Genomic DNA, 21,339 nt, shown 5'->3' on the forward strand with positions numbered 1-21,339 from the left:
TTTTTCTCTGTCATTTCTCACAACCCATTATCCCATCAGTCTTAGATGGTAATAAGGAATCTTCTCCATTTAATGTCTTCCATCTGCCCAACTCCTCCCCCTCCTACCACAGGAGAAAGAGATGAGTGGAACATTTTGCCCCTTGTTCCTGTCCCAAGAATATGCAGGTGATTTTATGGCCAATCCCTTGCCTTAGAGGAAAATCTAAATATATTGACTTTAAATTTAAGGGTTGAAAAATGTTGTAAAGCTGCTGATTGAGAATGGAAAAGTCTATGGGTAGGATGTTCCAAAGAACCGACAATATTTCAAACATAAAAAAACAAAAGTTTTAAGTGGCTTTTGTATTTTATTCAAGGATTCAAAGGAGATTTTTTTTTTAAGTGGCAACAGATCTTCTGTGAAGTTTCAGAACTTGAAGTATGGGTTTCCTTTTTAATTTTAGGGTTTCATAAACATAGATTTGAGACTGGAGGGCCTTTAAATATCATTTAGTCCAATTTTCTTGTTTTACTAATGAGGGAATTAAAGCTTGGGATGGTGAAATGCCCAAGGACACTTGGACAACATCATAAGGACCAGAGCCAAGATTTGAATTCAGGCTCCCTTATTACAAATCTAGTGTTCATTTCACTGCATTATCGTTACCTTTTGTTTTTGCCCCTCTGTCACTTGTTCCCTTTGCCCCCACTGAACCCTTTCCTTGTAAGAAAGACATTCAGGCAAAGCCAACTCATGTCAATGTCACCTGTCAGTGACCTCTGTGAAGGAAAGTGTTTCCATACTATGTTTCCAGGACTAAGACTATTCTTTAAATTCATCAAAATTCTACAGATTTTTAGTGTGATCACAGTTTATACTAGTGTGGTCATTGGGTATAGGAAGTGAGGTGGTATAATGGATAGAGTGCTGACCCTGGAATCTGGAAGACCTAAGTTCAAATGCAACCTCAGATATCAACTACCTGTGTGATCCTGGACAAGTCACTTAATCTTCTTTGTCTCAGTTTCCTCATTGGTAAAATGGCAAATGGCTCTAGCATTTTTGCCAAGAAATTCCAAAACAGGTCACAAAGACTTGGACATGAATGACCAACAATAGTCATTGGATAAATTCTTTGGGGGGTTCCATTTTCTTCACCAAGTATTGCTTTTTGCATGTCTTCCAATTTTTTTTCCAAATTACTCATCTTTCTTATCTCATAGGGCACAATTATATTCTATTAGATTCACATACAACAATTTGTTCAGTCACCCCAACCCCCCCAATCATTTGTTAGTATTCCTTTTCTTTTTACCAGTGAAGATTTAAAGCCATAGCATTCTTTCTTCTCTATCATTCTTAAACCAATTGTGTTTCTCCAGAATTTGAATGGATTGCTTTAAATATGCTTTATAGTTTATTGTTGTAGTTTGATTTCAGGCAATAAATCTGTGCATTTCTTGACCTTCATCTGACAACCTGACTTTGCTAGCTGCTAATTCCCTTTTACAAAACAAATTGCATCAGCCACATTCACATTTAGCCAACTGTAGTCTAAATTGTTTTTGTACTTTCTTCTAAGTTCCTTCTCCAGATTAAATGATGCTGCACTGAACTACCTGCTCTTGGCTGGAGTGGGCAAATACAACGTGATTACTATAGATTCTAGAATTGGGTGAGTACTGTATCAGTGTCCTCTCTCAAAAATAGGTGATATGTCATGGGATATTAAGGATGGCCATTTAATGTAAAAACTCTGATAATACATGAGTTAAATGGAGAAAATGAGAGAAAGCTTTTAAGCATTCTCCCAAGACAGATTGCAGGATAATATTATTGTGCATGCAAGAAATGCTGATTGACACTGTCAGGAGGCCATTACAGAGGGATGGTATAAAATCATTATAGTAAAAAGCATTTCGGAGCCGTGGTCCATGAGAGCGAGCAGTAACATATAATGAATTATCAATAAAGAACTGGTGATTCAGTTCTATTACATATGAATAGAAAGCTTCCTGTTATATAATTTTAATCTGCCACTCTGATAAATGACTTGAATATTGAGTGCCCTTTCAGGTATTGTGGAATTTCCCAGTCTGGAGTTTGCCAAAAGCCTGTGATTTTTACAGAGGGGAATGGAGACTACAGTGGTGATGGGGGAGCATTGCTTTAGTCGATTTTAATGGAAATGTTTTTCATGGAACCAAATTCTTCTAAAAATACTTATTTGTTTTTTCATGTATTTATCAAAACAGCAAATTTCTATTTTGTAATTCAGTTGAATTTTTAAAAAATTCAGTGAGGATACCTCCTCTTGCTCACTCCAATCCTTCCCCTTTCTCCATATCCCTTGTCCGCACACCTTGTTCAGAGACCTGCCTAGAATTAGAAGGCAGGATTTGTGCTTGAGTTATAGCTATTCACTCAAGAAACAGAATAGCCATGTATGGGAGGTAACAAGGTAACATAGTGGGAAATGCTGGATTTGGAGTTGCTGAATTGGGGCTTGTTTCCCCTTGCTCCACTATGAAATACCTGTGTGACTTTGGAAGAGTCTCTTAACCTCTCTGGACCTCAAGCTTATCATCTATAAAATTAAGGGGTTGGACTAGATAAGAACCAAGATCCTTCCCAGATCTAAAGTTATAGCCATAACCCTATGAAGTGCATGTATATGCGTACGTATCAGAAAACCAACACAAAGCCTTTTTAGTGCCTGTACTGATGTTCTGGAGCATCATATTTCCAAAAAACAATTTAGTCTTATCGAGTAGTTTATTTGTTTGAGTTCCGGCTTTAGAACAGTTAAAATAAATGAATACTGCCGTGAACTCATTCAGCCTGGTGTAGAGGATAGAATGTAAGAGGTGAAGACATGTTCCAATTCTGTCTCTGGCATTTAGCCAGTTCTGTGACCATAAACGAGCATAGTTTAAACCTCTTTGGGGTTTGGTTTCCTCATCTGTGAAATGGGGATAATAAAACTAATAATACATGTAGATATTTACTTTATAGGGCTATTGTGAGATTCAAAAGATAATATGTGTAGAGAGCTTTGACAATTTTTAAGCATTATATAAAGACTCTTCCTCTTTCTTTCCCTTTTTTCTTTCTCCTATTATTATTATTATTATTATTATTATTATTATTATTGGCACCTGAGACATACCCATTTTCCTCTGTCAAGTCTATATCCTAAGATTTCTACAAATAGATACAAAGGGAAATAAGGAAGTAGAACCAGGAAAACAGTAAGTACAGTGACTATAACAATGCAAATGACAGAAACAAATTTAATTTTTTTAATTATAATGACCAAGATTATTTTTTAAACCCTTAACTTCTTAGAATAAGTATTATGTATTGGTTCCAAGGCAGAAGAGTGGTAAGGGGTAGGCAATGAAGGTTAAGTGACTTGCACAGGGTCATACAGCTAGGAAGTGTCTGAGGTCAGATTTGAATCCAGAACCTTCCATCTCTAGACCTGGTTCTAAGAAAGAAAGAAAGAAAGAAAGAAAGAAAGAAAGAAAGAAAGAAAGAAAGAAAGAAAGAAAGAAAGAAAGAAAGAAAGAAAGAAAGAAAGAAAGAAAGAAAGAAAGAAAGAAAGAAAGAAAGAAAGAAAGAAAGAAAGAAAGAAAGGAAGAAAGGAAGGAAGGAAGGAAGGAAGGAAGGAAGGAAGGAAGGAAGGAAGGAAGGAAGGAAGGAAGGAAGGAAGGAAGGAAGGAAGAGGAAGGAGGGAGGGAGGGAGGGAAGGAGGGAAGGAAGGAAGGAAGAGGAAGGAGGGAGGGAGGGAGGGAAGGAAGGAAGGAAGGAAGGAAGGAAGGAAGGAAGGAAGGAAGGAAGGAAGGAAGGAAGGAAGGAAGGAAGGAAGGAAGGAAGGAAGGAAGGAAGGAAGGAAAAATTATGGGTACGGAAAATTGCATATATCAGACTCAATTGATATGTTTGTTATCTGTATAGGACATACCCCGCCCCCCCATCTTTGTTCATTCTTGTTACAAATGATGGCCCTGGCAAAGGAAAGTAAAAATAAAAGCTATCAATAAAAGTTAAAAAGAAAAAAAAGTTTTCCTTCAGGTTTCCACTTCTGTACACACACACACACACACACACACCACATACATTCATGTCAGACAATGAACTGGTCACAGTATACAAGTCCTTAATCAATCTGGGAGGAGCAAAGTATTTTGATTATTGAACAGAATAAGATGACACAATATATAACAATGTATTGGGATTGGCTTGACTTCTAGGTTTTATGCTACAAACACTGAAATGTTATATAGTCAAGGGAACTGGTCTTTCTAGTACAAACAACTACTGAGGCAGGAATGATCTATTTACAGTATATGAAGGCACCCTTTCTCTCATTTGTCAGCCTTTCCACCAAATCAGTTCCATGTGTGTTTATCAGAGAGGCAAGGGCTCAAATTTAGGGAATCATGCCTCCAAGTCTGGGAAGTTATACCAAGCAACAACTCTTAAGTCTTAGTCTTTTGGTAATAATTAAATTGCAAAATGGATAATAATCATAATAACAATATATCATTGCCCATTGTATTCAAGCTATACCATAATAATGAAAATAAGTGCTGATTCCAAGGTCAAGAACCTAAAAGAAACCAGGCCGAGGTCAAGTAAGAGTTTAATTAAAATAAAAAACATAACCCTAGAGTTGATATCATATAACTTTTAACCCATTACTGCCATCAGTGTTTCAACAAACATTTGGAAGCATGGGAAAGGAAATGTTTTTAAGAGGTATGTCATATATGTGTTTATATATGTATGTGTGTGTATATATATATACATATATATGGGGGGGTATGTGTGCATCTGCCTATATGTGTTTATTTGTCACCAAAAAATTCTATCAGATAGGTAAGATTTTTTAATGATCCCAAGATGGGTAGACTTTGCCTCGACTGATGATTCTTTTCTCAATTGATCATTAATAGGGAAATACCTAAACAAATCATGATACACAAATGTGATGGAATATTTTTTCACTATAAGAAGCAATAAAGATAAAGGTGGAGATGGAAACCCCGACCAGAATAATTTGGACACAAAGGGCACAGACTTCTAGTTTAAAATCAATCAATCCATCTTCCCCCCACCCCCTATCAAACTAGAAGGCCTAGGTTTCTAGACAGAATCAATCGATTAATCAATCAAAGATGTAAACTAGATATAAACAGCTCCTTAATCAATCTGGGAGGAGCAAATTATTTTATTATTGAACAGAATCAGATGATACCATAACAATGTATTGGGATTGGCTGAGGGAATTAGATGACCATGTATATTACAGAGGGCTAGTTCAGAGTCAAGCAATTCCAGCAGGAATATTCCATTAGAAGGATTCTAAAAGGGACATTCCAGAGAGTGGTAGCTTCCTGTGTTTTTCATCAGTAATGAGTCCAGAGGTGATTGAGGGAATTGCCATTGGAGCAATGGAATATTGAATTTCTCCCCACTCCCTCTTCCCCCATTGACCAGATGACAATCTTGTGAAATTCAGAAGGTCGGAAGATTTGACCTTATAATGGTAAAAGAGCAATGTCCCCAGAGCAGCAGTGGCTGATAACAACTCTCATTGGGCTGAAAGATCTATCTATCTAGGACTATCTAGATGCACTGAGGAAAGATAGCTTCAGGATGAAAGAAACACCGAGTCTTGGTGCTCAGGAGAGAATACACTTAGGGGGGATTTCACATGGTCTCCATGAAAGAAGAAAGGACATCCAATAATCAGGAATTGTGAGTTACCTCTTTGTTCTTTGTCACATGTACCCTCTAGGTGGGCACCCACTTTCCCAAGGGAGCTTATTGAAAGGGGAGAATGTGCCCCTAGTTTGGAGGGATATTTTGTAACTATTGTTCTTACTATACCATTTTTGTAAATACTCATTTCTAAAAGCTAGTTAGCTGTGTCTGGCTAATTGACAATCAACTGGGTCTACACTGGATATGGGATTATTAGTGATACTACTAGAAGCTCCCTGCCCCTTCAAGGTTATACCTAGAACCCTGAGAGGAAAAGTTGTCACCCACTATCCTGGGACTCAACCTGCCTGTGTGTGTGGGAGTTGGGAAAATAACTCTGGAGGGGGGGTGTTACCATTTGAAGAATTCAGAGAAACATGGGAAGACACATACATTTATAGAAGTAAGCAGAACAAAAAAAAATGCACAAGTGAGTACAACAATGTAAATGAAAAGGACAAAACTATATTAAGGGGGAAAAAAACCCCAAACACTGTAGAATTATATTGCAAGCTTGCTTGAGAAGAAGAGATAAGAAATGTACTTCCTTTCTTTGTAGTGGAGTGGAATATTGAATATGCTGCTTAACTATTGATATATTAGATAATTTTGCTGAATAGCTTTTCCTTTCTTTTTTTTATTCTTTGTTGCAAAAGGAAAAGAGGAAAGAGTGATACATTCGGAAGGGAAGATGATATAAAAAGAAAAGATATAAAAAATTTTAAAGAAATTAATATATGGATAGATTGAACTACAAAAGTGATCAGTTGTATCTTTATCTTTACTCTCTGATGTTCATCTTTACTCTCTTATTCCAAGGCTGAGGTACTATTCACATTACTATTTTTAATGAATCCATGATCTCATAGGAGTGGGTTTATACCATGCAGCTTTTGACCCATCTATGTTTTATCATCCTTTACAACAAGAAAGCAGGAAGTAATTGGGTATTAAAACATTCTTTTGATGTGCTAAATATGATGACATTCAAATAAGTTCTTAGCTGTAGAAGAGAAATTTTAAAACTTGCATATTTTACAAATTTGTTGAGAATTGAAGGACACCAAGAAATTGAACGTTAGCCACAATTACATACATATAGTGTGGTTCTGTGGAGAAAGCACTGGCTCTGTAGTTGGAAGACCCAGACTCAAATCCCTCCTCTGATGGTGACTACTTGTATGGCCTTGGGCAAATAACTTATTTGGGCATCAGTTTCCTCATCTGTAAAATGAGAGGGATGGAGTTGGAACAAATGTCTTCAGAAGTCTCTTTCAGCTCTAAATTCTATTATCTATTATGATGAGGAGGAGGCTATGCATAGTTTTGTAGTCAGAACAGAGTCCAGACCACCTGATTTATTTCCCAGGAATAAGTGGAGAAATGGAAATGAATTCTTAAAATACTGATCCTTAATCTGGAGTCCAGGAAAATTGTCCTTCCTATCCGCTACTGGAAAAGGGTATTGACCACTCCTGAGGTCAATGTCCCTCCTTTTGGCACTGATGCTAAAACCATAGCTTGTTGCACAAACCTGACCTGCCTCCTGTTTTTGTTACACCCTGTGAGCTATCATTCTTAGCTTATAGGATGTACCAAAACAACTGGCAGACTAGATCTGAACCATTGGCCATAGCTTGTTGACCCTTGTCATGGTTGGATGATGATTATAACTAGCATTTATATAGCATTTTAAGATTTTCAAGAAGCTTTATAAATATTATCTCATTTTATACTCAACCTCTGATCACTGATGCTTTTATAATTCCCATTCTACAGAAGAAGAAAGTGAGGCAAACAGAGGTTATGTGACTTGCCCAGGGTCACATAACTAGTAAGTGGCTAAGGCCAGATTTAAACCTTCTTGACTCCAAATTTATCACCCTGCCCTCTTTTCAATCTAACTCCTTTTTCTTAAATTAAAAAAATATTTTTATTATCATGAAAAATACACTTCCATGTTGGTCATTGTTGTAAGAGCATACTCATACTAAACCAAAACCCCCAAATAAAATCCTAAATACACTGACATGATAGATAGTATGCTTTGATACACATCCATCTGACCACCTAACTCCTTACAGGTATGGTCATAACTTCAGAATCTACTTCCTTTTCTCCCTTCCCTATTCTATATTTATAAGTGTGAATACTTTGGATAAGAGTATTTATGAGCAAAAGTTATTCTATAATTAATACAAATGAATATAAGGAATCTTAGCATAGAAAATGTATCTGATTCATAGTTTGAAAGAGCTACAGTTTATTGAGTTTGTTCTATTTTTAAACTAGATGTCTCCAACTAGCATCCCAATATTACATGTAGAAGCCTTGCACTAGGAATCCATATGATTCTTCTTCCTCAGCTCCTGCTGCCTTGGGTTGGCTTTATTTATTTTCTTTTATATAACAGTTTAGTTCCTTTTTAAAAAAATATTTATTTCTTAAAAATTTATTCAGAGGGGGCAGCTGGGTGGCTCAGTGGATTGAGAGTCAGGCCTAGAGACAGGAGGTCCTAGGTTCAAATCTGGCCTCAGACACTTCCCAGCTGTGTGACCCTGGGCAAGTCACAACCCCCATTGCCTGGCCCTTACCACTCGTCTGCCTTGGAGCCAATACACAGTATTGACTCCAAGACAGAAGGTAAGGGTTTAAAAAAAAATTATTCAGAATATTTTCCCATGGTTACAAGATTCATGTTCTTTCCCTCCCCTTCCCCCCCGCCCCGAGCTTATGAGTGATTCCACTGGGTTATACATGTATCATTGATTAAAAAAAAAAACATTTCCATGTTACTAATGTTTTCAATAGAGTGATCATTTCTTGGGTTGGCTTCATCTAGCTTCTGATTCCTAGAATTTGAGGAGTCTAAGATTTGTACTCTCAACTCCAGCCAATCACAAATCTCTTGTTATAGACTTTGTTGGGCAACTCCTCCCATAAGCACCCAGATTAGTTAGATGAGGATTAGAGTAGGCTCCCATTTTTAGAATAATACAAACCTTTACCTGGAGATTAATGCAGTCCAACACATTTTTTTTTTTACTTTGGGATTTCAAACACTTTCATTTCATAGATTCTCCTGTTATTGGCTTCAGGAGATGGGACCACTTATTTTGATTTCAAATGGTCAGTTTGTAACACATCGTCAAAGCCAAAAACAAGACAAAGCTCAAAACAGGGATGCCTCTTAATTTAGAGAGAATAACATGAAATTTCTTGGAAAATGCCTTAAATTGGAAATTACCCAACATACTGACTTTATACTTCTTTTGTAGCCAATGTATTCTAGCTCCTGAACATTTGTGAGTGAAAAAAATCTCCTAACAACCAGAGCTTCTGTTCATCTCCTCCCTCTTCTCAGGGTATACTGGGCTTAGCCTGCCAATTCAAATCCCTTTGGGGGAACCTATAAGTAGCTGTAAGCTCCCATCATTTTTACCTCCTTTCATCCTACTTTGAAAACTGCATTAATTTTGTTCATTACTGTTTAACTTTCAATTTTGCCCTAATTCACTTTGTTCAGGTACACTAAAAATCAAAACCATTTTTTTGACACTCAAAAAAATCCTCTTAATGTAAAACTCAAGTTTCAGCTACCCTATTTGTTTTTTATAAGTAAAAATGCAGAGAAGAAAGAAATTGAGTAACACTCAACATTATTCTATTGCCATGAAAGGAAGCAGCTCAGCATTGGAGTTGGTGGTGGAAGGAGGAGGACAGATGGGAAATCTCCCTGCCTGTAATGCCAAGGAGAGAAAAAGAGATTCAAGACCCTCAAGACTCACAAAAAGTATTTCAATTCTAGAAGGACCAAGGGAAGAGTATGGTACTGTTAAAACATGCCAAAGCTTCAAAGTTCCTTTTCTCTCTCCCTTGCCCTGCTCCTTTCTGTGCCTCCTCTCCCTTTTTGACCTCTCTTCTCCACCCCGGTTATTTCTAAAGCATGGAATCTAAACAAGAAGGGAGAAATCCTTCTGGATGGAGTGGACACTGGACTTGGAGGCAGGAACACTACAATCAGGCAGCACAGGATTTAAATTCAAATCTTCCTGACTTGAAGGAAGCTACTTCTCTGTAATTCTATCTCTCAAGTCGTTCTAATAAAAATTAAACTGTCATACGTAGTTGAGTATGAGAGTATACTCCCAGAGTTTCTGAATCTGTGGAGCCTGGGGCCAGGAAATTCCTTAAGCACAAGAGTTCTGAGTTGGGTGTCCATACTAGGTTTGACCAAGGGAAGGCAGAACTGAGGGCACCAAACCACCTAATGTGAGGCAAAGCAGTCCAAATCAGAAATGGAGCAGATGGAAACTTCCACGTGGGCTTTTAAATTAGCACTGAGTTAGACTGAGTGGCCTCTGCACTTTTAACCTAGGGAGGAGAAGGGAAACTGTTGAAAAAAAAATAATAAGCAAACCAAAAAATGCATATAATAGGCTTTAGAAAAAACAAAATGAGATATTTGGGGAAGGAGCAATCACTTCCAATTGGGAATATATCAGGGAAGGCTTCATAGAAAGGGGACACCTGAAGTTGGACTTGAAATGAAAAAATAGATTTGGAAAGGTAGTTGTTCCAGAGATAAGAGCTGGCATGTGTAAAGAATGGGAAACAGGAAAAGGCACTATGAAATTAGAGAACATTGAGGGGTACATTTTGGGTGCAACAGAGAATATGAAGGCAGTAATACCAAAGTGGGGAAGTTTGTTTGGAGCCATATTACAGGAAGCCTGAACTTCTGCAAACCAAAGACAAATTGTACTGTGTTCTGTAGGCAATGCATGAATTATTTGATTTCGTAGAGGTGGATTTCTTAAACTTTGTCCTGCCCATGTCTTCCCAGTATTAAGACTCATGTAGGCAGCAAGATCTGTGGTAATGCATTAACTGAGTATGTTGACCGTACATTGTGTGATGCTCCTTCATATTGAGGTCCTTCTAGCTTTAGAACATTGAGGGACTTTTGGTTGGAAAGTGAAACCATACAATCACAAGAAAATGACATGGTGCCTCTATGGCAAGATGGTGCCATGCTCAAGGTCAGTGTCAGAAGAAGAGCTACACCAAGGTAGCAATAGCAGAAGCAGTCCTATCCTTGGTGATCCCACTATTTTATTTACTCTGCTCTGTGATGGATTAGCCAAGGCTAAAGGTGATCAGAGTTCCCAACCTTGAACTGTACAGATGAAACAGGAAAAATCATAAACTCTTTTGTGTGCCAATTTGTACTGAATCTCTGGATCAGTATGACTTCAGTAAGATCCAAAGTCTAGAGTTTCTCTGTTTCCATCTTGCCAATTCCTCTCACTTTTGTCTCTCCATTCCCCCACTCCACCCTACCCTGTATCTGATTCTATCACATAATCATAGGATTGGAGATGAAGGGCTGAAATGATCTTAATGACCTCGACCAATGCCTCAATTTACAAATAAGGAAACTAAGACTCAGAGGGGCCCAGGTCATATAGGTAGTGGCTGAACCAGGATTCAAACATGGTTTCTTTGGTTTTGCATCTAGTACATTTTCTCTTTTGGAATATAGAGAAGTAACATGGTTGAGATACATTTCTTCTTAAGAATATCATGGGTACTACTGGTTTCCTACTTGGGTAGGCTCATTTGGGGAAGACCAAAATACACATTGTCCTTAGAACCCAGAGGTCAAGCCTCTAGGGTCCTGGCTGTCTCCTGAGAGGATATAGAGAAGCCCAAGAATGGTTCATTGATTCACATAATAGATTTATTTAATGTACCCATTACTTTGAGGTCCTCAGGGAAAAGAGCAAGGGAGGTCTGAGAAGAGTGGGAATGCACACAACTATAAAAACTGTCATTAAGTTAAATGAAATCTAATGACTCTGATATGTCCAGGGCCCAAATTAGAGGGACAGGGTCAACAGCCAGTTGCCACAGCATTGACTTTAAAAGGTACTTCATTAAGTCTTTTACCTACCAACCTATTCACACATGTACATAAGCATGTGCAAACAAGCACACTCAGAAACCCTCACCCTCACCCCCAGAAACAGCCACCCTCCCATACCCACACTCCTAAGTGAAATCCTGGGTCTCATTCAAAGGTTTCAGAAGTCTTCAGCACCATCTAGCCTCCTCTCTGTAAAAATTAAGCTGATTCTTTAAAAAATTAGATTTCATCAAGAAAGTAATGTGTGTCACTTCCCAGATATGCCACATTTCATTCTTACTTCCTCTGCTGGAATGTGCATCCCCATCATCCTCATGGCACAGGAAAAACTCAGGATATCCTGGGAGTGAGACTGGCATAAAAGACTTCCTGATCACTTGGACAGGTTTTTGATAGATGGTATTTGATCAGAATTTGCTCTCCTCTAATGCTTTGCAACTGGGTAGCTAGGCATACACATTCTGGGCTGCTAAAATTAGATCTGAGTGAGCCTGGAACTATCTCCACTCACCTTAGACTCCCAAACTCTGATGAAAAAACCACCTTTTTGCACTCAATTATAATGAGCTCTTTTAAACATAGATGGAGTTCTAATGCATTTGCCCACCAAACTCATGAGCAAGGAGCCCCTTGCCCTTGTCATAAATTAACTCCTTGATCAAATTTTAAATGAATTATAAAAGTTGAAAATTAAATCTGGGCAAATTGGGGATTTCCCAGGGTGTTTTAATGAAGGAATAGAAGCAGCAGCAGACTTTAGGGCTAGTGGCTTGAAGCAGAACCATGACAACTTCCTGTTCACAGTCTTATTGTGGATTCTGGAGAACATGAGATTTTTCAGCTCCTCAGATGACACGAATGGGATTTTTCTCTCTCGTCTTGCTGGCCATCTTTTCCAGGAACAAAAAGTTCTAATGAAGTTCTACTGTTGCAGCAGTCATCAAAGTCACAGAAGGATCTGGAATACTGCCTGCTAATGTGACATATAGGTCATGACACTGAAATACAAATATCAAAATACACAGGAAAAAGACAAGAGCTCAGAAGGAAACATATATTCCTCTATCTTTTCTTTGTACACTGAAATATTTGTGTTGAAGTTTGTTAGGTTCATGATAAAAATGACAGGCATATCAGAATAGGGATTGCACCATGATTTCATTTGGATATGGCACTTAGTGGGAAAAAATCCCTCTACTAATGCAAATCAACATCTCCTCTGTACATTCTAATCCTAGGGAGTTGCTTTGGGGATGGAGAGGTTAAAGGATCTTGCCCAAGATCATTCTAAAAGTATATGCTAAAACCCAGTTTTTCCCAATGTCCAGATTACCTCTTTCTCCATTCTGACCCACTGAATTTTTAAAAGAGAATTTTTAAAAATAGATTTATCGGGGGCAGCTGGGTAGCTCAGTGGATTGAGAGCCAGCCCTAGAGACGGGAGGTCCTAGGTTCAAATTTGACCTCAGACACTTCCCAGCTGTGTGACCCTGGGCAAGTCACTTGACCCCCATTGCCTAGCCCTTACCACTCTTCTGCCTTGGAGCCAATACACAGTATTGACTCCAAGAGGGAAGGTAAGGGTTTCTAAAAAAAAAAATAGATTTATCATTTACTATCATAGAATCTCAGAGATGGGAGGAACCTTAAAGGTCATCGAGCCCAACCCATTCCTGACCAAGAATTCTCTCTACAGCATGCCCAATCATCAAACCTCTACTTAAAGACCTCCAGGGGGCAGCTGGGTAGCTCAATGGATTGAGAGTCAGGCCCTAGAGAAGGGAGGTCCTGGGTTCAAATCTGACCTCAGACACTTCCCAGCTATGTGACCCTGGACAAGTCACTTAACCCCCATTCCCTAGCCCTGACCACTCTTCTGCCTTGGAACCAATACACAGTATTGACTCCAAGATGGAAGGTAAGGGTTTAAAAAAAAAAAAGACCTCCAGTGAAACATCAATATGCTAGTAAACTGTTTAACAATAGATTCTCTGAAACAAAAAAAGTAGAGACAGTGTACTTTTAAGTTTAATCTGCATTATTAGCATTTTCTCCACTATTTTCATCATTTAGATGATCATCAAAAACAATAAATGAAGCCATATGTTGTAGTCTACCAATTTCTGAGGAATAAACGATCACTTTGAAAATGTAACAATTCATTTGGGTACCAGTGCCAATTGGCTCCATCACAGCCCAAAGGGGAATGAACCCATTATGTCCTACACCACTTTTGTATCATTCTATGCCTAAGGAAGACTTGTTTTCTTTATAATAAGCCTAAATTTGCCTCTGTAACTTCCACCATCCTTTGTTCCAGGTTCTGTTCTTTGGGGTTAACTAGAATAAATCTAGTCTATCCTCAATCCCATCTGCTCCAGGCCCTTCCTACTACTCATTCTTGGCAAAAGAATGGAATCCATTTTACACCCCTCCACCTTCATTTGGAGAATGGTGGTTAAACCCGGCAGTCAGGTTGTCACCTGGCCCAAGGTTTCCAAGATTGTGCCTCCTGTGGGAGGGTTACAACAGTAGCAACTCTTCAAGGGAGCCTTTGAATAGAGTGAATTGTTCAGTAGTCATTACTATTCTTTGGGTGAATGGGAAAACAGTGTGAGTGGGATTGGGCCACTAGTTTAGTTTGCAAGTCATTTCTTGGTCATGTTGCAGGGCTCTGGTCCCCAGAGGCCAGAGGCCAGTGGTCACTAGATGGTGAGTCAAGTGAGTCTGAGACATTCCCCATGTGCTTCCCTAAAGCAATAAACAAAGAAATGTCATTGGAAAATCTTTCCAGAATCATGAAAGAGAGAAGCATGTGCATTCCAGTCAGAAATAAGAAAGAAAGAAAAAAAAAGGCATCTCAGTCTGAGAAAGGCAGCTAGACAAGCCCATTGTTCTTCAGAGTTTTTGTCTATGTGAATGCTGTGAAACCAGTGACAGAGAGACCAATAGACTAAAAACTATATTTTTACACGAAAAGAAAAGGCAAGACGTCTAGCTTTCCCTTTCCAAATTTCAGCCAGTGTATCCAGACCAGGAGGCATTCTGCCAAGTTATTTGTGGCTGCAGTTGAGAGAGATGCTGGGGGAGATACTAGAGAATAATACAGAAGAAGAATTGTCTGGGGACACTAGCAACCCCAATTAAAAAGTTCCCATCTGATAAGGTGCCAGCACTGATTCGCCACTTAGCCTCCCAAGATAGATAGTGGTTGAAGGGTTATTTAGATTCGGGGCAATGTCCTGTGTCATATGCTTCATTCGATCAGGCAATCAAGATGATTAGGGAGTATGGGAAAGGTTCATTAATGACCAAGGCAGACGTTGAGTCAGCCTTTCATTTATTACTAGTGCATCCGGATAGTTTTCATCTATTAGGGTTTTAATTTGAGGGCGGAAGGGGCCTTATGCATAGTCTGCGTGTAGCCCCTGTTTGGCCTAACACTTAAGAGTCCATCTATGGGGCTTCCAGGTGGATAATTTATTCTGTGCTCAACTATGCTGCTGGAGGCTTGATGATTTGAGCTTGTTGCAATTTAGATGCGGTCGGTTGAATTATTGTTTTCCAGGATGGCCAGAGCCATTCAGAAACTGTGTCAGGATTCTCAGGTTTCCAGGGGGGAGAAATCATCCTCTGGAGAGCATACCACATTTAGGGTCATGGGGCTATTATTAGTGGGTGAGAGAATCCAGACTGAGAAGGCAATGGCGACAAAAATATCATTTTTGGCTAGCTCCACTGAGTATATAGGATTTTCTAGAAGGGCAAGTCCTCTCTTTGTGCCTACCCAAAAAGACAGATAAGCACCATTTGGGGGGAACACAAGCAGCTACAACAGAACACATGGTTCCTAGTTTATGCTTTATGAATTTTTGTATGTTATTCTCCTACATCTACCCCCAAACGACATCCTCACCTGAAAAATTAGAGGATTTTTCAGAATCTGTCTTGCTCTAAATTCTATTATTTCATAACCTGAGTGGTAAAAGTACAAGGCTGAGTGCTAGGAGATCCATTTCAGTTCAGTTCAATTCAGTTCATTAAAAAAATCATAGAAAATATAGGCTCAGAGACAGTACAGAGATAAGATTTCTTACAGGTCTATAGCACTTTTTTCACTTTTGTTATCTTGTGTGGTCCTCACAATGGCCCCATAAAGTAGGCAGGCATGGCAATTGTTATCATATTTTTCCATTTTCCAGGTTTTAAAAAAAACAAATAAATGACTTGCCCACATTCACATGGCTAGTAAGAAGAGCTATGAATTCAGACCACAGGAATTAAGAGATCATTTAGTCCAACACCCAATTTTAGAGATTAAAAACTGAAGGCCTGACAGGTTAAGGAATTTGCCCAATATTACACAGTTGGCAAGCAATGGAGTCAGGTTTTGAACCCAGATGCTCCTTTCATTGCATCATTTTAATTTGGTTTCTAATGCTTCCAAAATTTTATTTTAATTTGTGTGGAATAGGATGGCATGGGACAGCTAGGTGATACAGTGGATGGAGTGCTAAGTCTAGGTGTCAAGAAGACCTGAATTCAAGTTCAGACTCAGATATTTATTAGCTGTCTGACCCTGGGAAAATAAGTCAGTTAATCCCATTTGCCTCAGTTTCCTCATCTGTAAAATGTACTGGAGAAGGAAATGACAAGCCACTCTAGTATATTTGCTAAGAAAACTCCAAATGGGGTCATGAAGAGTCAGACATGACTGAAAGACTGCAGAAGAAGAAAAAAGATGGCATAGTGAAAAGATACCTGGCTTTGAAATCAAAGGAACTGAAATGAGTACTGATCTTACCACTCATTTACATGCATGACTTGGTCAAGTCTTTTAACCTAGCTCTCAGTTTCCTCAACTTAAAATGAATTCTAAAGTTCCTTCCAGCTCTAAATACATTGATCCTGTTACCTTCACTGACAGCTTTTTGCAAGAAGAGGATTAGAAAGCACATCTTGCTGCATGCAAGCCAACAAGAGAGAAGACATGGAGAAATCCTCCATATTGATTTTGAAAGACCTTCAAGTCTTACTGTATCACTATTGGATACAGAGAAATTTAATATGAGGTAGATTTGGAGATGAAGAGGATTAAGTAAGAAAATTTATTAAAAGACTAAAAAGATCTCATCATACTTTAACTTAATAGGCAATTTCTATTTTATTTCCTTTTAAAAATGATGAACTTAACAAAAAGGAGGCTTAAAAACAATTGCTAATATTTATGTTTCATGTTAAAGTTTGCAAAGCACCTTATATTTATTCTCTAATATAATTCTGGTATGTACAGTTTTTTCTCCCAAATATGCATTACATTTAAAATAGAGATATAATTGCCCCATTTGTGGCTTAAAAACAAAACAAAACAAAACAAACCCTTACCTTCCATCTTAGAATGTCTGGGAGTGTCTGAGGCCAGATATCTGTAGCTATTTCTGAAAAATTTTTCTTGCATGTGCCTGTCTTACTGATGTTCCCTTTTTGTTTCTTTTTAGTATCTCTATAATCTTCCAGGAATTCACTGGTCTACCCTCTGCCCCGGTAGAAGCCCCCCTCAAGTAATAAGAGAGCATTGTCAAAGCAAAGAAATCATTATACAGATTGTTTGAAAATGTTTTCCTCTTTCTGAATATCTAATCCAAAATCCTTCTGTTCAATGCCATTTTGTGGATTAGTACAATGTGGTTTTAGGTGAAAAAAATAGAAATATAATTTAATAATCTATGAATATAAGAAATTAAGAATGAGCTTTAGAGACTGATACACTGTGGTATAAATTGAATGTAATGGACTTCTCTACTAGCACAATGCAATGATCCAGGACAATTCTGAGGGATTTATGAGAAAGAACACTATCCACATGAAGAGGAAGAACTGTGGGAGTAGAAACACAGAAGAAAAACAACTGCTTGAGCACATGGGTTGAGGGGGACATGATTGGGGATGTAGACTCTAAATGATCACCATAGTGCAAATATCAATAATATGGAAATAGATCTTGATCAATGACACATATAAAACCCAGTGGAATTGCTCATTGACTACAGGAGGAGGATGGAAGGAGGGGAAGGAAAGAACATAAATCATGTAACCATGGAAAAATATTATAAATTAATTAAATAAATAAAAATTTTCAAATAAAAAAAGACTTGCACTCATGCAACATACAAATTGCTGTTCATATTTTCTTGTTTTTGGAAATTGCTATCAAGCAGCAAGAGCTATGACTCATTATTAGTCTTCTAAAGACTTTCTAGGTTGTTTTCTTTTTTGTAAAGCAGTCATTGTGTGAATCATTTCTGGTTCTACTAATTTCATTCTATCTCATTCTTCTCTAAGCTTTGGAGAAGGCACTGGACTTCCTCCACTATGCCCCAGAAACCTCTTCTTCCTGGAAGCTCATTCAAACCCTGAAATCATTCACACATTGGATGTAGTCTCCATCCACAGAGCCTTTGGCTTTGAATAGAAGGCTCTTCCCAGAAGGCTCCTCCATTTAAGGAGAGCCCCTGAGGGCAATTATATATCTCATTCTTCTCCTGTAAAATCCAAACTTGCAGATTTTCAAGACCATTCTCCACTCCCCCCTTTTCTTGTATCCTTTTTGACCTCCTTTTATAAATAGCCTTCCCCTATTGGATTGTAAACTTCTTGAGGATAGGGGCTATTTTCATTTATGCTTGTTTTTCTATTCCCAATAAATACTCGGGATTTATGGCACACAGTAAGTGCTTAATACTTATTGTTTACCTGACTTATCAGTTCATGCACATCTTCTCTAAAGCAATCTTTTGATTTCATGGAACTAATTTGTGCAATGTTTTACAAAACATGAAGGAAAATGTTAACCTTGGTGCCTATGTCTCCCCAATCTCTGGGTAGCCCATCAGAAAGTTCCAAAAAAGCAGAGCCAAGAGTCAAACAGGAGCTGGCTGTTAATAAAGACACCTACAGGTGATCTCATAACACATAAAGTCAAGTTTGGCCGAATTCTGAGATCCCTTAGGTGACTTTCCCAGGGCAGGATCAGGAACCACCAGAGGCTCAAATTGTAGGAACTTTTCTTAAAAGAAAAAAGAAAAAAAAAGGTGGTGATGGAGAGGGAACCTGACCCTTATAAATATTGCCTAAGACATTCATTAAGGCTATTGGTAGAAGTGACAGGTGCTCCAAACCATCAGCAACAGTTATAGTCCTGGAGGAAACAGCAGAAATACAATCCTTGACAAGACAAATGTACTGGGCAAATAATCCGGGGGGTTTTGTTCCTCCTTTCCTCAACTCCTAAAACAAGAGACACACATCTGGCTCAGTATAGCCCCAAAGGGAGACCAACCTTGCCTTAGGATGGTTTTAGTCTTAACTATTTCCAGCAGGCTGGATGGGAAACTTTTATAAACTGTCTCAGAATTTCATCATAGAGCTTCTGGCTCAAACTAATGTAATCCATGATTACTATTGCTAGACTTTCCTTGAAGGTTGTCATAGGGGGAATATAGAGGAGTAGAAGGTATGGAGGGGATTGGGGGTGGAGGGCAATAATATGCCTTAATCTCTAAGGAGGAAATGGAATATTCAGAAAAAAAAAGATTTAAAAAAACAAGACCTTATGGACATTTACATAGCAACTTGAAGTTATTTCTTTCAAGGGGAAATAATTTGCATACTCATGTCAACGAATCACTAAATCTCAGTATAATGTAGTAAAATAGATCCTAGATTGGATCTAGGTTTAAATTATGGCTGTGATATTTGCCAGCTATGTGACTTTGAGAAAGTCCTTTCTTCCACACTTTCAGGTTCTATCTGTCATAGTGAAATGTTGAATGTTGGTCAAGATTTCTTTGTTTCTGTGGCAATAAATATTTATTGTGTCTACAATATGCTGGGGCAGCTAGTGGATACAGAGAAAAAGAGCATCACGCCCAGAGTTAGGAAGCCTGAGTTCAAATCCAGACTTAGACACTTACTGAGCGACCCTGGCAAAACACTTTGCCCTGTTTGCCTCAGTTTCCTCATCAGTACAATGAACTGGAGAAGGAAATGACAAATCACTCCAGTATCTTGGCCTGAAAAATCCCAAAGAGGATCTTGAAAAGTCAGATATGACTGAAACTATTGAACAACTGATGTGCTAGGCACTGTGCCAAAGCTGGGTTGTAATTAATAAAAAGAAACAGTACTTGCCCTCAAAAAAGCTTATATCTAAGGGGAGTCAGGGGAGACAACATACAAAAGGAGACAAAGAAGAGGAAGGATGGAGTAGTAGAGAGGAGATGGCAGGGAATCTTATTTGATGGATTTAAAAATAGGCAGAGCAACAGATGCAGAGTGGAATGAGCTGAGAGTCCCCTTTTTGCCCTTATAAAGGAAGGCAGTTTGGTTCTCCACCCTCCAGCCCTCCAGTCAGAGGGGAGAGGAGGCTGAGGAGAGACTTTGTTTGACATTTACTCATTATAATAAAACCAAGGATCTCCTGGCACATCTTCCCTAATCCTGATATGGTTTCCTTCCCCTCTATAACCTTCTTTGTCTGGGGTCATAAAAGGTCCCAACCTCCTGTAGTCATAGCTCCATACCTGTTAGGTGCCTGAGACCATGCCATGTCACTATATCCAGATGACCGACTGGCCAGAGATGTTTCCGGATGGAGATAGTTTGGAAGGGAATGAATATCCAGAAAAGCTAAGTCTCTGTATCCTTGTTGCATTTCCTTACTGTGTGAAGGCAAAGTAAACCTCCTTTGTTAAATGGAGAGCCTCATTTCATCCCAACATGGTAGCTGAAATAAAAGGGGTGCCCGCATTAGAGCCCCATCTATAACATTAATCAAAACCATTCTTGGGGGAGGGAGGGAAATGAAACCATTTTTGGAGAGGGACGAAAAAGTGACTCTGAATGGATTCCAGAAAATATTTTAAAAGTAGATTGCATGTACTTTGAAGGCAGGAATTGCCACTATATTTCTTTCATCCAGCTAATAAATGTCTGAGATTGGATTTGAACTCAGGTCTTCCTGACTCTAGACCTGGCATTCTATTCTCTGTACCATCTAGCTTCCCTAACATATATGGCAAATAATTTCATCTCAATTGCCTAGTAAGCTCTCCTACCTTGGAACCCATACTTGGTTTAATTCTAAGAAAAGGATAAAGGTTAAAAAAAAAAAGAAAGGGAGAAGATCTTTGTCTGTGATACACTGTCATGCATAAAGCATACATAGCTAGTTGCTTATCTATTTACCATGACATAGGTGCCAAGTTCTTTTCTGTTGGGAATAGGTGAAGATGACATCTAGATTCAACTGGGAAGTGCTAGTATGACCGTTGCTTTTTATTTTTAAACCCTTACCTTCCATCTTAGAATCAATACTGTGTATTGATTCCAAGGCAGAAGAACAGTAAGGGGTAGGCAATAGAGGTTGTGACTTGCCCAAGGTCACACAGCTAGTAAGTACCTGAAGTCACATTTGAACTCAGGACCTCCCATCTCTGTGCCTGACTGTCAATCTACTGAGCCACCTAGCTGCCCCCTGACCACTGCTTTTTAACTTGCTCATTTTCTTTTTGCTAATGACCACTTGTTATACAAACCAAAGTGTGTGATAATTAAACCTCCCACTTAATAGGAAATCAATTTCCCACAAGTCTGAT

The 21,339-nt window shown here is 38.6% G+C and overlaps 1 long non-coding RNA gene across 1 annotated transcript; it reads right to left on the bottom strand.

Moving 5' to 3' along the window:
- Positions 1 to 12,366: 12,366 nt before the first annotated feature.
- Positions 12,367 to 21,035, bottom strand: LOC130453670 (uncharacterized). Its single transcript, XR_008911152.1, has 3 exons — positions 20,930 to 21,035; positions 20,266 to 20,468; positions 12,367 to 12,681 (listed from the first exon to the last, which is right to left on the bottom strand). It is a non-coding gene; the product is annotated as an uncharacterized LOC130453670 (long non-coding RNA).
- Positions 21,036 to 21,339: the final 304 nt, after the last annotated feature.

The sequence above is a fragment of the Monodelphis domestica genome, chromosome 1 (assembly GCF_027887165.1).
Source record: "Monodelphis domestica isolate mMonDom1 chromosome 1, mMonDom1.pri, whole genome shotgun sequence".
Taxonomy (NCBI): Eukaryota; Metazoa; Chordata; class Mammalia; order Didelphimorphia; family Didelphidae; genus Monodelphis; species Monodelphis domestica.